This window comes from Sminthopsis crassicaudata, chromosome 4 (genome assembly GCF_048593235.1).
Source record: "Sminthopsis crassicaudata isolate SCR6 chromosome 4, ASM4859323v1, whole genome shotgun sequence".
Lineage (NCBI taxonomy): Eukaryota > Metazoa > Chordata > Mammalia > Dasyuromorphia > Dasyuridae > Sminthopsis > Sminthopsis crassicaudata.
The window spans coordinates 359394339-359404412 of NC_133620.1; positions in this window are offsets into that span (position 1 = coordinate 359394339).

Consider the following 10074-nt stretch of genomic DNA (forward strand, 5'->3'; position numbering starts at 1 on the left):
TACATAGAATTCCCAATCTCTCTATTTTTGTCCACCTGCATTTTGGATTTCCTTCACAGGCCATTTGTACACTATTTCAAAGTCTGATTCTTTTTGCATAGCAAAACAATTGTTTGCACATGTATACATATATTGTATTTAATTATACTTTAACATATTTAACATATATTGGTCAACCTGCCATCTGTGGGGGGGAAGGAGGGGAAAAATTAAAACAAAAGTTTTGACAATTGTCAGTATTGTAAAATTACCCATGCATATATCTGGCGAATAAAAACTATTAAAAAAAAAAAAAAGAAGGATAGAAAGGAAGGAAGAAATACTAAAGAAAAAGGTAAGACAACAGAGAGGGGTGTTAGGAGATAAAGTAGTAAGTGGGGGGGCATAAAAATAGTACTAAGGACAGGGTGCAAAGAGAAAGCAAAAGTACATTCAGGGGAGAAAATAGAATGGGAAGAAATACAGAACTGGTAAACATAACTATGACTGTAAATGAGATGAGCTCCCCCATAAAAGAGAAATGAAAGCAGAGAGAATTTAAAAATAGAATCCTAAAAAAGTTGTTTATAAGAAACACATCTGACATGGAGAGACACATGCAGATTAAAGGTAAAAGGCTGGAACAGAATCTATTATGTTTCAGCTGAAGTAAAAAAAAAAAAAAATTCAAGGATAGTAATTCCGATCTCAGACAAAGTAAAAAGTAAAAATAGATCTTATTTAAGAGAAATATGGAAGGAAAGTTCATCTTGATAAAGGCCTTGATAAAATACCAAATATGTATGTATCAAGTGGTAAAGTAGCCAAATTCCTTGAGAAGCTTTTAATGCCAGTTACAGAAAGAAATAGAGAGCAAAACTATATTAATAGGGATTCTCAACCTTCCCCTCTCAGAATCAGACAAATCTAACCACAAAATAAACAAGAAAGAAACTAGAGAGATTAATAGCATCACAGAAAAGCTAGATATGATAGGCCTCTGAAGAAAATTGAATAAGGACAGAAAAGTTTATAGCATTTTCTTGGCAGTTCATGGCATCTTCACAAAATGTGACCATATATAAAGGCATAACAATCTTACAATCAAATTCAGAAAGACAGAAATAGTAAATGCTTCCTTTTCAGACCACAAGACAATAAAAATTATATTCAATAATGGAGCAAGGAAAGACAGACTAAAACCAATTGGAAATTAAATAATGTAAATCTGAAAAATGATTGGGTCAAACAATAAATCACAGAAAACAATTCTAAAGTCATCCAAGAGAATGACAAAAATGAAACAACAGACCTCAATTTATGGGATTCAGTCAAAGCAGTTCTTAGGGAAAATTTTATATCTCTACATATCTACTTGAATAAAACAGAGAAAGAGGAGATCAATGAATTAGGCATATAATTAAAAAATGCTAGACAAAGAAAAAATTAAAAGCTCTTAATTAAATAACAAATTAGAAATTCTAAAACCCAAAAGAGATATTAATAAAATTAAAACTAAGAAAATTATTGAGGTGATAAACAAAATTAAGTATTGGTTTTATGGGAAAAGAAAAACAAAATACAAAAACGTTTGGTTAATTTGGTCAGAAAAAGAAAGGAAAAATAATCACCAGCAACAAAAATAAAAAGGGTAAACCTCCCATCAACAAGAAGAACAAAAAATTAAAATAACAATTAGGTTCTATTTTGTCCAACTATATAGCACCAGCTCTGCTAATCTAATTGAAATGGATGAATATTTACAAAGATATAAATTGCCTAAGTTAACAGAAGAGAAAATAAATTACTTAAATAGTCCCATTTTAAGAAAAGAAATTTAACAAGTCACTAATGAACTCCTTAAAGCAAACTCTTTGGGGCCAGATGGATTCACAAGTGAATTCTCAAAAACATTTGGAGAACAATTAATTACAGCATTGTGTAAAATATTTGGGAAAAGAGCTAAAGAAGGAATTCTGCCAAATTTCTTCAATGACAAATATGGTACTGATACTTAAAAAAAGAAAAATGAAAAAAGAAAAGAAAATATGAAATACCTTTTAGGAAAAAAACTGACTTGGAAAATAGATCTTGGAGAGACAATCTAAGGATTATTGGACTTCCTGAAAGCCATGATGAAAAAAAAGAATTGACATTTTCTTTCAGGAAATCAAAAAGGAAAACTACCCTAATGTTCTAGAATCAGACGGTAAAATAGCCATTGAAAGAATTCATTGATCACTTCCTGAAAGACACCCCCAAAATCAAAACTGCAAGGAATATTGTGCCTAAATTTTAGAACTATCAGACCAAGGAAAAAAATATTGCAAGCAGTCAGACAGAAACAATTCAAATACCAAGGTGCCACAATCAGGATTACCTGACCTAGCAGCTTCCAGTTTAAAGGATCAAAGAGTCTGGGATCTGATATTCTGAAAGACAAAGGAACTTGTATTACAGCTAAGAATAAGGTATCTAGCTAAAGTAAGCATTATCTTTCGGGAAGAAGATGGTGATCCAATGATATAGGTGAATTTCATTTATTTCTGATGAAAAGACCAAAGCTGAACAAAAAAATTGATCTCTAAATACAGAACTCAAGAGAAGCAGAGAAAGGTAAAAAGGAAAGAATTCTTGAGACCTACATTTCTGTTATGGGTACACTTAGAGAGTGTGGGTACAATTAGATTTTATTATGATAATATGGAAAAAAACAGAAGTAGATAGTGGATTTTACTGAAAAAAGAGTAAAAATGGAGGTAAAATGAGAGAATTTACAATTTACTTCAAGGCAAAAAAGACTTATTATAATTGAGGGAATGAAGGAGAGGGATGAACATTTTGTGAATCTTACTTGCATCAGATTTGACTAAAAGAGAGAATATCAGATATATTTGATTTCACAGAAAAACTTCTCTCACCATTTAGGGAAGTGGGAGGGAAAAAAGAAAAGGAAAGGGGGAGGCTAATAAAAGGGAAAAGAGAAGTATTAGGGGAAAGTGTAAGAAAGGGGGAGGGACTCTAAAGCAGGAGGATTCTGCCACTTTCATCAGCATTTCTTTTTTCATTAATTCCCTTGATATTCTTGACCTCTTCTTTTTCCAGATGAACTTTGTTATTATTTTTCTTAGATTTGTAAAATATTGTCTTGGGAATTTGGTATAGACCAAATAAGTAGATTAATTTAGGTAGTATTGTCATTTTGTGATATTTGCTTGGCCTACCCATACATATTTTTCCAATTGTTTAGATCTGATTTTATTTGTGTAGAAAGTGTTTTGTAGCTGGATTTATATAGTTCCTGTCTTTCCCTTGGCAGGTAGACTCACAAATATTTTATATTATCAATGAATCAAACAACTCAATTGCTGTGATAATCTCAACCTCTCCCAACATCATGTACCAAGCCACTTCTATTAACAAAGTAAGCAACAACATACTAAAAGCCACCAAATTCCCCACTCAACTCGCTGGATATTCCTCAGTAGCTAGAGCCATAATATAACCAAATACCACTAGAATATAATTTTAAATGAAATTTATCTTTATATCTCTTGCTGCTGGACATTGTTACTAATATTTTAAAATGCTGATAATTTTTTATAAATGTATTTTGTATCCTTCAACTTTACTAAAGTTGTAGCTTATTTCTAGTAGTTTTTTAGTTGATTCTCTAGGATTCCCAAAGTATACCATCATATCATCTGTAAAGAGTGATAATTTGGTTTTCTCACTACCTATTCTAATTCCTTTAATCTCTCTTTTTTTTTCTTATAGCCAAAGATAACATTTCTAATACAATATTGAATAGTAATAGGTATAAAGGGCCTGATCTTATTGAGAATGGTTCTAGTTTGTACCCATTATACATGATCCACCAGAATTTCTACTGGGTTTAAATACCAAGAGATCTTAAAGGAGGAAAAGGGACCCACATGTTCAAAAATGTTTGTGGAACTCTTTTTGTAGTGGCAAGAAACTGGAAAATGAATGGATGCCTATCAGTTAGAGAATGGCTAAATAAATTATGGTATATGAATGTTATGGAATATTATTGTTTTGTAATAAATGATCAGCAGGATGGTTTTAAATAAGTTCAAAATATTTACATGAATTATTACTAAGAAAAATGAGCAGAACCAGGAGATCATTATACATGATAAAAACAAGACTATACAATGATCTGTTCTGTTACATGTTGCTCTCTTTAACAATGAGATGATTCAAACCTATTCCAATTGTTTACTGATGAAGAGAGCCATCTGCAACCAGAGAGAGAACTGTAGGAACTGAGTGTGGATTATTCCATAGCATTTTCACTCTTTTTCTTGTTTTTTGCTTGTACTTTATTTTCTTTCTCATTTTTCTCCTTTCTAATCTTATTTTTCTTGTGTAGCAATATAATTATATAAATATGTATGCATATGTTGGATTATAATGTATATTTTTATCATGCTTAACATACATTGGATTACTTGCCCTCTAGGGAAGGGGATGGGGAAAGGGAGAGGAAGTTGGAACATGATATTTTAATATGTTGAAAAATTATCCATGCCTATGTTTTGAAAATAAAAAATTTTAATAAAAAAACTTTTAAAAATAAAGTCATATGGAAATGTTTAAAATGAATTTACATGTGCAACCTAAGCTAACTAAATAAAGTTTATTAAAAAAAAAAAAAAAAAAAACTTTCCACACAAGTAAAAATCAGATATAATAAATTGGAAGAATATTAAGTACTCATGAGTAGGAAGAGCTAATATAAAAATGACAATTCTACCTAAATTAATCTACTCATTCAGTGCCATACCAATGAAACTCCTAAGAAATTATTTTACAGAACTAGGAAAAAATAATAACAAAGATCCTTTGGGAGAACAAAAGGTCAAGAAATTCAAATGAATTAATGAAAAAATGGAAATAAATGTGGTTTAGTTTTACCAGACCAAAAATTATATTATAAAGTAGTGGTAATTTTTTGTACTGGCTAAGCAACTGAGTGGTCTATCAGTGAAATACATTATATTCACAAGACATAATAGCCAATTACTATAGTAATTTATTGTTTGATAAATGGAAAGACCCCAATTTCTGGATTAAGAACTCACTATTTGACAAAAATTTCTGGGAAAATTGGAAATTAATATGGCAGAAACTAGGAATGGACTTACACTTAACAACCTATTTAAGAAAAGGTCAAAATGGGTTCATGATTTAGACATTATAAGATATTATAAGCAAATTAGAGAACAATGGATAGTGTAGCTCTCAGATCTGTGAAGAAGGAAGGGATTTGTGGCCAAAGAAGAAGTAGAGGTTATTATGGAATGTAAAATAAATATTTTTTTTTATTATTTTAGGTTAAAAAGTTTTAATACAAAGAAAAACAAAGCAGAGAAGATTATAAAGGCATCAGTAAATTGGGAAAAAATTTTTACATCCAAGTCTTCTGATAAAGGCTTCATTTCTAAAATAGAGAATTAACTCAAATTTATTAGAATAAAATCCATTCTCCAACTGATAAATGGTTAAAGGATAAGAACAGATAATTTTCAGATGAAGCAATTAAAGTTGTTTCTATTCATATGAAAAGGTGCTCAATATTAATCAGAGAAATGCAAATTGGCTAATATGACAGAAAGAGATAATGATGAATATTGGTGATATGGTAAAACTGGGACACTAATACATTGTTGTTGAAGTTGTGACCTGATCTAAACATTCTGGAAATCAGTATACAACTATGCCCAAATGCCTATCAATGCATACCCATTGATGCAGCAAATATCTCCTGTGTCCCAAAGAGATATTAAAAAAGGGGAAAAGACTCATATGTGTAAAAATGTTTGTAGAGATCCTTTTATAATGGCAAGAATTGAAAACTGTGTAGATGTCCATCAGTTGGGGAATGGCTGTTTTAAGTTATGTTATATAAATATTATAGAATATTATTCTCTATAAGAAATGATCAGCAGAATGATTTTATAAAGATCTGGAGAGACTTAACATGAACTGATACTAAGTGAAATGAGAAGAATCAGGAGAAAATTGTACACAGCAATAAGAAGATTATAGGATGATCAACTCTGACGGACATGGCTCTTTTCAATAGCGAGGTGATTCAGGCCACTTCCAATGATATTGTGATGGAGAGAGTCATCTGCACCCAGAGAGGACTATGGAAAATGAGTGTGGATCAAATAATAGTATTTTCATTTTTATTGTTGTTGTTTTTACATTATGTTTTCTTTCTCATTTTTTTCTTTTTTTGATGTGCAGCATGATAATTGTGGAAATACATATAGAAGGATTGCACATGTTTAACATATATTAGATTACTTGCTGACTAGGGGATGGGAGAGGGGAAGAGGAGGGAGAAAAAAAATTTGGAGCACAAAGTTTTGCAAGGATGAATATTGAAAACTATATATGTTTTAAAAATAAAATGCTTTTTAAAAAGAAATTAGTCTATAGTTATATGAAAAAATGCCTTAAATACTTATTGATTAAAGCGATGAAAATTAAAATAACTCTGAAAAAGTACTTCACACATATCAAATTGGTCAATATAGTAAAAAAAAAAAAAAAAAGGAAAATTACAAATATTGGAGAATATGTGGGAAAATTGGCATATTAATGTACTGCTTGGAGTTGCAAATTGATCCAACTATCTGGTAGAGCAATTTGAAACTATACCCAAAAGGCAAACTCTGCATATCCTTTCATCCAGCAATAAAATAGGGAGGGCCATTTTCATTCATCCGGATCCTTATTGTGTCTTTTATCTACAAGATCTATCTACAAGATCTAAGATAGTGTTTAACATGTGAATTAGTTGATAAATTGATTTACTAAACAGTATTCCCAGAACAATAATGTTGTTATTGACTAGGTCATTCATGTCAACTGTTTGTGACACCATGGATCATAGCACACCAATAATGGCCATTGTGTTTTCTTGGCAAAAAAACTGGAGTGGTTTATCATTTCTCACTCCCAGTGGATTATGGCAAATAGAAGCTAAAATTAATTGTTCAAAATAGACAGAATCACATACACATATTTAACTTTTGCAATTAAAAAATTGTTTTTGATGATTTAGATTTTAGAGTTCTATTCTTAATCATATGACACTATTAACAAAGAATCCTCTAACAAAGGAATTTTTTTTTTTTTTTTATTTTGGCCTGAAACTCTGAATGTCTTCCCCTTCCAGACTGTTATTACTATTTTTTGACTAGGTAAAGAGGTCATTTGTTTTTTGTTTTGATTTTTACATATTCTTAATCATTGAATGGGTGTTGCCTCAATAAAACTATGACTTGTTAAAGACCTTAGTTTAAAAGAAAGGAACTCCCACTGAATCCAACTCTATCTCTTGATCCATAACTTGCCATTGGATTCAGATGGCCTTAAAAAATATTATGAGGCTGGTAACTTTGTACTTCACTTATATCCAACTCATTTGTAAGTCATGGCATCACATCCTTGATGTCAAAGTTTTCTTAGAGAATAAAAGACAAACTATCACTACTAATTCTGGCTCTTTTTGTGGTGACAAAGATATAAAAATTGACTTTAATATTTTTGTTATTTTATGTTTAAATAGTTTCATAACATAATATTGGTGACACTGTGTATAATGTTTTCCTAGTACATATCAATTCATTTTGCATTATGTCATACAAATATTTCCCAATTTTTCTGAAATATGCATGTTCATTTCTTATTTCACACTACTAATCCTTTATATTTGTTTGCCACAGCTTATCTAGCCTTTCACTATTTGATGAGCATTCCCTCAATTTCTAATATTTTTCTGCCACAAAAAGGGCTGCTATAAATATTTTTGTACATGCAGGCCTTAGAATACTACTTAAAAGAATAAGATAAAACAAAATAAAATGTGATCTTGCAGTCCATCCTGATTTAATAGGTCTTCTAGGCTCATCTTTGTTTTATTTCTTTTCATCTCCTTTCCTCCCATCCTAAATTTAGAACAAGTGCAGCACCTTTCCCTGGCTCCTGCAAGCTTAACTAATATTCTCCACTTTATAGCAAAACTCCTAGATAGATGAATTAAAAATCCATGGTGTTGCTTTATCTCTCCTCAGACAAAAGTCTAAATAAGAAATAATAGAAATTAACACTGGAATTGTATTTTGAAGTCAAGGGCTCAAATTTCTCCCTTATTGGCTCCCTTTTTGTGACCTTGAATATAAGCAAGTCATTTAACTGTTATGGGTCTCTTTTTTTTCTATCAATTTTTAACATTTTAATGCTGGAGACATACATTTAGAATTCCTCATTTTTCCAGCAAAGAAAATGAACTTTAGACATTTGTCTGAGATTATGAAGACAATACTATTTTCAGAGTAAAGATTTGAATCCAGATCCACTTTTTTTTTTGTGTGTGTGTGTGTGTGTGTGTGTGTGTGTGTGTGTGTGTGTGAATATCATTTTCTTGTTGCACAATAAACATTAGATTCCGAAGGTACATGCAACCTGGGCAGACAGATATTAGTGCTAACAATTTACATTCACTTCCCAGTGTTTCTTCTCTGGGTGTAGCTACCTCTGTCCATCATTGATCAACTGGAAGTGAGTTGGCTTTTCTTTATGTTGAAGATTTCCACTTCCATCAGAATACATCCTCATACAGTATTGTTGTTGAAGTGTACAGTGATCTTCTGGTTCTGCTCATTTCACTCAGCATCATTTGATTTAAGTCTCTCCAGGCCTCTCTGTATTCCTCCTGCTGGTCATTTCTTACAGAGCAATAATATTCCATAACCTTCACATACCATAATTTACCCAACCATTCTCCAACTGATGGACATCCATTCATCTTCCAGTTTCTAGCTACAACAAAAAGAGCTGCCACAAACATTTTGGCACATATATGTCTCTTTCTGCTCTTTAGTATTTCTTTGGGATATAAGCCCAGTAGTAGCGCTGCTGGGTCAAAGGGTATGCACAGTTTGATAACTTTTTGGGCATAGTCCCAGATCACTCTCCAGAATGGCTGGATTCTTTCGCAACTCCACCAGCAATGTATCAGTGTCCCAGTTTTCCCACAGCCCCTCCAACATTCATCATTATTTGTTCCTGTCATCTTAGCCAATCTGACAGATCCACTTTCTACAGAATTTTTGGTCATTCCATTACAACACAGGGACCCACTCCTAAAATTACTGTCTGAAAGCTTACATCTGTACACAACGAGCAAATCATAATGGATCCCTCCCCAGTACAGATGATAACTCACCTATAACATACTCTTACAAAGTTACCTGCTGATTTAGAACTATTTCCAAAGGGATAAAGAGTATGCATACCTTTTATCCAGCAACCTCAACACTGAGTCTGTATGATAAAAAGATAATAAAAAAAGTAAAAAGGATGCATATGTGCTAAAATGTTTGTAGCAGCTCTTTTTGTAGTAGCAAATAACTGGAAATTGAGCGTATGCTCATGAGGTGGGGAATAGCTGAATAAGTTATGGCATATGAAGTTAATTGAATTAATTAAATAATTAATAAGACCACTTTTTAGATGAAGAACAACATGCCCTTCATCTAAAAAGTGCTTTTATTGACTTTTAAATAGTCAATCAATAATTAGGTGTCAATGTTTAAAGCAGATCCTCCATTATCTTTGATAGATTGGTTTTGAGAGGATATAGAAATTTAGAAAGCAGAAATCTCTGGGCACCTAAATCACAGAATGTTTAAACCCTGGGGGAAATGAAAAAGGAGCCTAGTGATGTTAAAGACAAACTTCATCAACTTTACTATTCTTTTATTTGTGTAGGCACACAAATTGGTCTTAACACAAGCAGAAAAACTTAATGAGTTGTTTGTATTATAAGAAGATTTATTTGCTCAGCTCTGAGCAAGGAGCTGGATTCTATACTCTCAAGGAGACCTTGCAGTCTAATTAAACAGCTGGGTTTGGCCCCAAAGAGATTTATTACTCGATATTTTCTACTAATAACAAAAATGTCTCATGAGAAGAGCCAAGTTGAGGGCAAGTAAGTCTTTGATTTTCCTATTGCTGTTAAGAAGATGGTGATGATGGCAACAAAAAGAATAT